The following is a 7,163-nucleotide window of genomic DNA, read 5'->3' on the forward strand; positions in this document are numbered from 1 at the left end:
AAATCCTCCTTGCTCGTCGCTCCTGGCGACTATAAAGTGACGAAGCATCCTAATGTCGCCTTCGCCCCAAAGGTCATGACTATGCCCTACAGGTCTCTAGCTTTGAGCTATTTCCCTTTTCGCTTCCTCCATTTGTTCTGAGAAGCAACTGCAGTTACATGCCCTGTGTCCAGTATGATCTTTATGCAAGTACATTGAGTGGACCCGTATCCGGTTATGTGACCAGCTTTTTGTATAGGGCACTCTCTAAGCAACGTCTCTCCCACTAGATTGTGGAGGCATATGGCAGCAAGGGGCAACGGTTACATAGCGGTGCACACGTCCACTCCACTATGGGTCTGGCAGCATCTTAGGCATTATTTAAAGGGTTGGCTGTGGGGGATATTTGTGCTGCGGTGAGTTGGGCATCACCAGACACTTGGTGGTTACAGCTGGGACAGAAAAGGTGATTAGGCAGCTCGCTGTGTGCACAATAGATGTGGTAGAGAGGTCAATGGAACTCGACCAAAACAATGGAAAGTCATGGAAACGCGTGGGGGAAAGATGCCGCGAGGGAAAGATCCTGAATCTCCTCATTGCCCCCTGGAAAATTTGGCTTACATTTGGGCTATTGTTTATATGTGTATTTCACACTATGTTGAGGTAAAAATCAGAGTATAATGCTGGAAAGATGTCAACCCCAATACATGTTAATTTTATTGTCACCAATCCACTGCATTACAGTTAAAAACGACTTTGGTAACCTCCACTGCTTTCTCCATGTAGCTATGCTACCAGATTATATGAACGGGAGTTAGCACTTAGGAGTCACTTCTTCTAAACCTGAAAATGGACTACTTCTAAATGTTATGCAGCGAAAACAGCAAAATATATCCAAACTCAACCATATATCCAAACTCGAACGGGCACTCGACAGGGGCCTTTTACAATACATCGATCATGACAGATTTGAAGAATATCCTAGCCTAGCAGTTAAGCGCGTTGGGCCAGTAACTGAAAGGTCTTTGGTTCGAAGCCCCGAGATGTCTAGTTGAAAAGTCTGTTGATGTGCCCTTGAGCAAGGAACTTAATCCTAATAAATCGCTCCTGTAAATCGCTCTGTATAAGAGTGTCTGCTAAATGACTAAAATGTAATGTAAATGTAGATTTGTTGAATGTGTGCCAATCCCCCATGGTCTGCGTTCCATTGTCCTCCTTACCGGATCTATACCCGGACTACTACATCCTGCAAGGGGGGGTCTGCCATGGGCCATTTAATTTGGTATCAGTTGGTATAAAAGTTCTACCTGAATACATCTGGGTTGGCGCCCCCCCTTGGTTGTGCTGTGATGGAGACCTTTGTGGGCTATACTCGGCCTTGTCTCAGGATTGTAAGTTGGTGGTTGAGGATATCCCTCTAGTGGTGTGGGGGCTGTGCTTTGGCAGAGTGGGTGGGGTTATATCCTTCCTGTTTGGCCCTGTCCGGGGGTTTCTTCGGATGGGGCCACAGTGTCTCCTGACCGCTCCTGTCTCAGCCTCCAGTATTTATGCTGCAGTAGTTTATGTGTCGGGGGGCTAGGGTCTGTTGGTTATACCTGGAATACTTCTCCTGTCTTATCCAGTGTCCTGTGTGAATTTAAGTATGCTCTCTCTAATTCTCTCGTTCTCTCTTTCTCTCTGAGAACCTGAGCCCTAGGACCATACGTCAGGACTACCGGGCATGCTGACACCTTGCTGTCCCCAGTCCGCCCGGCCTTGCTGTTATTCCAGTTTCAACTGTTTCTGCCTGCGGTTACGAAACCCCTACCTGTCCCAGACCTGCTGTTTTCAACTCTTAATGATCGGCTATGAAAAGCCAACTGAGATTTATTCCTGATTATTATTTGACCATGCTTGTCATTTATGAACATTTTGAAAATCTTGGCTCTCTCTAATTTTCTCCTTCTCTCTTTCTCTCGGAGGACCTGAGCCCTAGGACCATACGTCGGGACTACCGGCCGTGGTGACTCCTTGCTGCCCCCAGTCCGCCTGGCCTTGCTGCTATTCCAGTTTCAACTCTTCTGCCTGCGGTTATGGAACCGCCACCTGTCCCAGACCTGTTGTTTTTCAACTCTTAATGATCAGCTATGAAAAGCCAACTGAAAATTATTCATGATTATTATTTGACCATGCTTGTCACTTATGAACATTTTTGAACATCTTGGCATAGTTCTGTTATAATCTCCACCCGGCACAGCCAGAAGAGGACTGGCCACCCCTCATAGCCTGGTTCCTCTCTAGGTTTCTTCCTAGGTTTTGGCCTTTCTAGGGAGTTTTTCCTAGCCACCGTGCTTCTACACCTGCATTCTAGCTGTTTGGGGTTTTAGGCTGGGTTTCTGTACAGCACTTCGAGATATTATCTGATGTACGAAGGGCTATATAAAATAAAATTGATTGATTGATTGATCATGAATAGTTGGTTTTCAAACACTATGAGATTCACAGTGATGTAGGGAGCAAGAACATACCCTCCCTCTGTCTAGAAACTTGTTGCAGGTTAAACTTTTAATCATTGGTTGGAACCAGTTCAGGGCACAGAACAGAAAACCGTAAAACAAATAAAACATTTGAGGAACATTTATACTGTTCTGGAACAGAACCATTCTTTTAAAAGTATGGGAACCAGTTAATAGTGTTATTTTACGTTCCGGGCATTTTGAGTCCTACAAAAAATGTAACAAAGCGCCTCTGCAAAGCCCTGACTCTGTCACTCAGAAATGTATTCCAGTGTCTGCCTGCCAGCTGAAAATCTGTGCCAGTGTGTGTGGGTGTCAAATCAAATCAATTGTATTTATATAGCCCTTCTTACATCAGCTGATATATCAAAGTGCTGTACAGAAACCCAGCCTAAAACCCCAAACAGCAAGCAATGCAGGTGTAAAAGCACGGTGGCTAGGAAAAACTCCTTAGAAAGGCACATGTGTATGATACCTTCCCTTCCCCCTCCGAAGCATAGGCCATTGTAGCCTACTGACATTACACACGTGATTCAGAAATTAGGGAGAGAGATTTTTAATTAGAGAAGAATGGATTCACTTTTTCAATGCTAGTTAAGGATACTATAGTTATCAGCTTTCACGTGTTTTTATTTTAATTCTGGTTCCCCTCTGCACACAAGCTTGTTGGCTAGCTAGCTAGCTCTGATCCAACGTTAAGCTAACTCTCAGAGGTTCCAAGACATTCAACGTTCCTTCATAGAAGCTGCTCCTCCATAGATATAAACGCTTCAAGCTAAGCCTCCTCCTCCACCCTCTCTCGCTCTCTCCCAACCCGCAAACTTTCAGTCACATCTCGTGTCCTACACTTGTCTGTCCAATGCATGTAAATAACTATAGCTTTCCCCCTCCATTGCAAGTTGCTCTATCCGCACTGATTGGTGAAGTAATTTAATGTGGAGCTAATTGTAAAAAAAAATCAATTGTAAACCGTTACTTTTTTGGGGTTTGAACCAGTTCAGAACTTTATTTTGCTGGTCGGAACAGTTGAACGGAACAGATTTTTTTGTTTTAGAACCAAACGATTAGAAAATAATTTCGGTTCCAATCACTACTTTTAATCCTACAATGTGATGTCACAGATCATTTTATAGGACATTTCTTCTTATCTTTTTAACCGCAGATCATATAAACGTGCCGTTTTCACATACGGTATGTAGACTGGTATGGTGCTGGAGATAATGAATATGAAGTTGAAAAGGGGCGGAATTGCCCTTTAAGAAAGCACTAAACTTTCCATGAACCCATGTCTCATTCATAACTGGATAATAAAGCCTGTATCTAGTTTGGAGTTTTTAGTGAATACCATTCAGTCAGACAGGCCCTTAAGATAATTGAGGATAGGGGCTCAAACAGAGGAGAGAGGGTAATCAAATACGGCCAGATTAAATCCTTGACTAATAGCTTTGGCATACCAATACCTTTTCACCATTGTGTGCATGTGTTCCGTATGACTCATTGTTTTGAAGCCATATTTGGCTTGACTTCAATGGATTTCACATGTTTGTTTGCAAGTGTTTTCATATTTCCATTCTGTCATTGTTTGTCTGGCCTAGTAATCAGACAAAGTAATCATATATAATCATAAACCTAGATCTACCTCACATACCCTCCCTCAACCTTGCTGTTGTCAGCATCAAAACAAAACAACTAATCCATCTGAATCTGTGTCACAAGCCTTGTGTTTTCTATCTATAACCATAGGGAGGGAGTTTTAGGCTGTTATTTTAGGTGTTCTATTTTGGAATCCTACAGTTCAATAAGGATAACAGTGTTCAGAATTTCAACAGAGAATAACATGTGCAATCCTAAATGATCAAGTGCTTAAAGGTCCAGTGCAGTCAAAAACTAGATATTCATTTGTTTTATTCCTTTGTTTTAGGTGTGAATAATACTGTGAATTTATGAAAATTATGATAATGCCATTTAAGTCTAAGAGCTGTTTGAAAAGACTGCCTGAAATGTCAGCCTGTTTTGGTGGTATGGAGTTTTGCCCTGCCTGGTGACATCACCATGTGGTAAATTAGTTAATAGACCAATAACAAAGAGGGTTGCAAACCTCTCTGCCAATAAGAGCTAGTTTTCACTTTTCCCCTCACCACTCAGATCACTCCCAGACAGTCCTAGCAAATTTCTTGGTTGAGAAATTGCTCTTTGCTAAGAATCAAATCAAATCAAATGTTATTAGTCACATGCGCCGAATACAACAGGTGTAGACCTTACAGTGAAATGCTTACTTACGGGCCCCTAACCAACAATGCATTTAAAAAAAAATACAGATAAGATTAAGAGATAAAAGTAACACGTAATTAAAGAGCAGCAGTAAAATAACAATAGCGAGTCTATATCCAGGGTCGTACCGATACAGAGTCAATGTGCGGGGGCACCGGTTAGCTGAGGTAGTATGTACATGTAGGTAGAGTTATTAAAGTGACTATGCATAGATGACAACAGAGAGTAGCAGTGGTGTAAGGAGGGGGCGCACTGAAAATAGTCTGGGTATGTGTCACGATTGTTGGTTGAATTAATGGACCAAGGCGCAGCGTGCATAGAGTTCCACATATTTATTGGATGAAACTCACAGAAAACAATAAAGCGCAAAACGAACCGTGAAACTAATGTAGTGCTCGCAGGCAACTAGACATAGACAAGATCCCACAAAATCCCAGTGGGAAAAGGCTACCTAAATATGATCCCCAATCAGAGACAACGATAGACAGCTGCCTCTGATTGGGAACTATACCAGGCCAACATAGAAATGAAAAAACTAGACTACCCTAGTCACACCCTGACCTAACCAAAATAGAGAATAAAAAGGATCTCTAAGGTCAGGGCATGACAGAATGTAACGACCGTTGTTGGAAGGATGGTCGGACCATCCAGTGTGGGGTAGTTTAATAATTTTTATTATTGATAACCGGCACAAAAACAAGAAAAAGTAACAAACGAAACGTTCAGCTTTGTAGGGCTAAAAAGCAACAATACAAAAACAAGATCCCACACAAAACAGTTGGAAAAGGCTGCCTAAATATGATCCCCAATCAGAGACAACGAATGACAGCTGCCTCTGATTGGGAACCATACCAGGCCAACATAGAAATGCAAAAACTAGAGTACCCACCCTAGTCACACCCTGACCTAACCAAAATAGAGAATAAAAAGGATCTCTAAGGTCAGGGCGTGACAGCGTAGCATTTGTCTAGATGTTCAGGAGTCTTATGGCTTGGGGATAGAAGCTGTTTAGAAGCCTCTTGGACCTAGACTTGGTGCTCTGGTACCGCTTGCCGTGCTGTAGCAGAGAAAACAGTCTATGACTTGGGTGGCTGGAGTCTTTGACAATTTTTAGGGCCTTCCTCTGACACACCTGGTAAAGAGGTCCTGGATGGCAGTAAGCTTGGCCCCAGTGATGTACTGGGCCGTTTGCACTACCCTCTGTAGTGCCTTGCAGTCGGAGGCAGAGCAGTTGCCATACCAGGCGGTGATGCAACCAGTCAGGATGCTCTCGATGGTGCAGCTGTAGAACCTTTTGAGGATCTGAGGACCCATGCCAAATCTTTTCAGTCTCCTGAGGTTGAATAGGTTTTGTTGTGGTCTCTTCACAACTGTTTTGGTGTGCTTGGACCATGTTAGTTTGTTGGTCATGTGGACACTAAGGAACTTGAAGCTCTCAACCTGCTCCACTGCAGCCCCGTCGATGAGAATGGGGACATGCTCGGTCTTCTTTTTCCTGTAGTCCACAATCATCTCCTTTGTCTTGATCACGTTGAGGGAGATGCCGTTATCCTGGCACCACACGGCCAGGTCTCTGACCTCCCTATAGGCTGTTTCGTCAGGCCTACCACTGTTGTGTCATCGGCAAATTTAATAATGGTGTTGGAGTAGTGCCTGGCCGTGCAGTCATGAGTGAACAGGGAGTACAGGAGGGGACTGAGCACGCACCCCTGAGGGGCCCCTGTGTTGAGGATCAGCATGCGGATGTGTTGTTACCTACCCTTACCACCTGGGGGCGGCCCGTCAGGAAGTCCAGAATCCAGTTGCAGAGGGAGGTGTTTAGTTCCAGGGTCCTTAGCTTAGTTATGAGCTTTGAGGGCACTGTGGTGTTGAATGCTGAGCTGTAGTCAATGAATAGCATTCTCACGTTGGTGTTCCTTTTGTCCAGGTGGGAAAGGGCAGTGTGGAGTGCAATAGAGATTGCATCATCTGTGGATCTGTTGGGGCGGTATGCAATATGGGGTGGGTCTAGGGTATTCTGGGATGATGGTGTTGTGAGCCATGACCAGCCTTTCATAGCACTTCATGGCTACAAACGTGAGTGCTACGGGTCGGTAGTCGTTTAGGCAAGTTACCTTAGTGTTCTTTGGCACAGGGACTATGGTGGTCTGCTTAAAACATGTTGGTATTACAGACTCGGACAGGGAGAGGTTGAAAATGTCAGTGAAGACACTTGCCAGTTGGTCAGCGTATGCTCGCAGTACACGTCCTGGTAATCCGTCTGGCCCTGCGGCCTTGTGAATGTCGAATTGTTTAAATGTCTTACTCACATCGGCTGCTTAGAGCGTGATAACACAGTCTTCCGGAACAGATAGTGCTTTTGTGCATGTTTCAGTGTTATTTGCCTTGAAGCGAGCATAGAAGTAGTTTAGCTCGTCT

The sequence above is a fragment of the Salvelinus fontinalis genome, chromosome 7 (assembly GCF_029448725.1).
Source record: "Salvelinus fontinalis isolate EN_2023a chromosome 7, ASM2944872v1, whole genome shotgun sequence".
Taxonomy (NCBI): Eukaryota; Metazoa; Chordata; class Actinopteri; order Salmoniformes; family Salmonidae; genus Salvelinus; species Salvelinus fontinalis.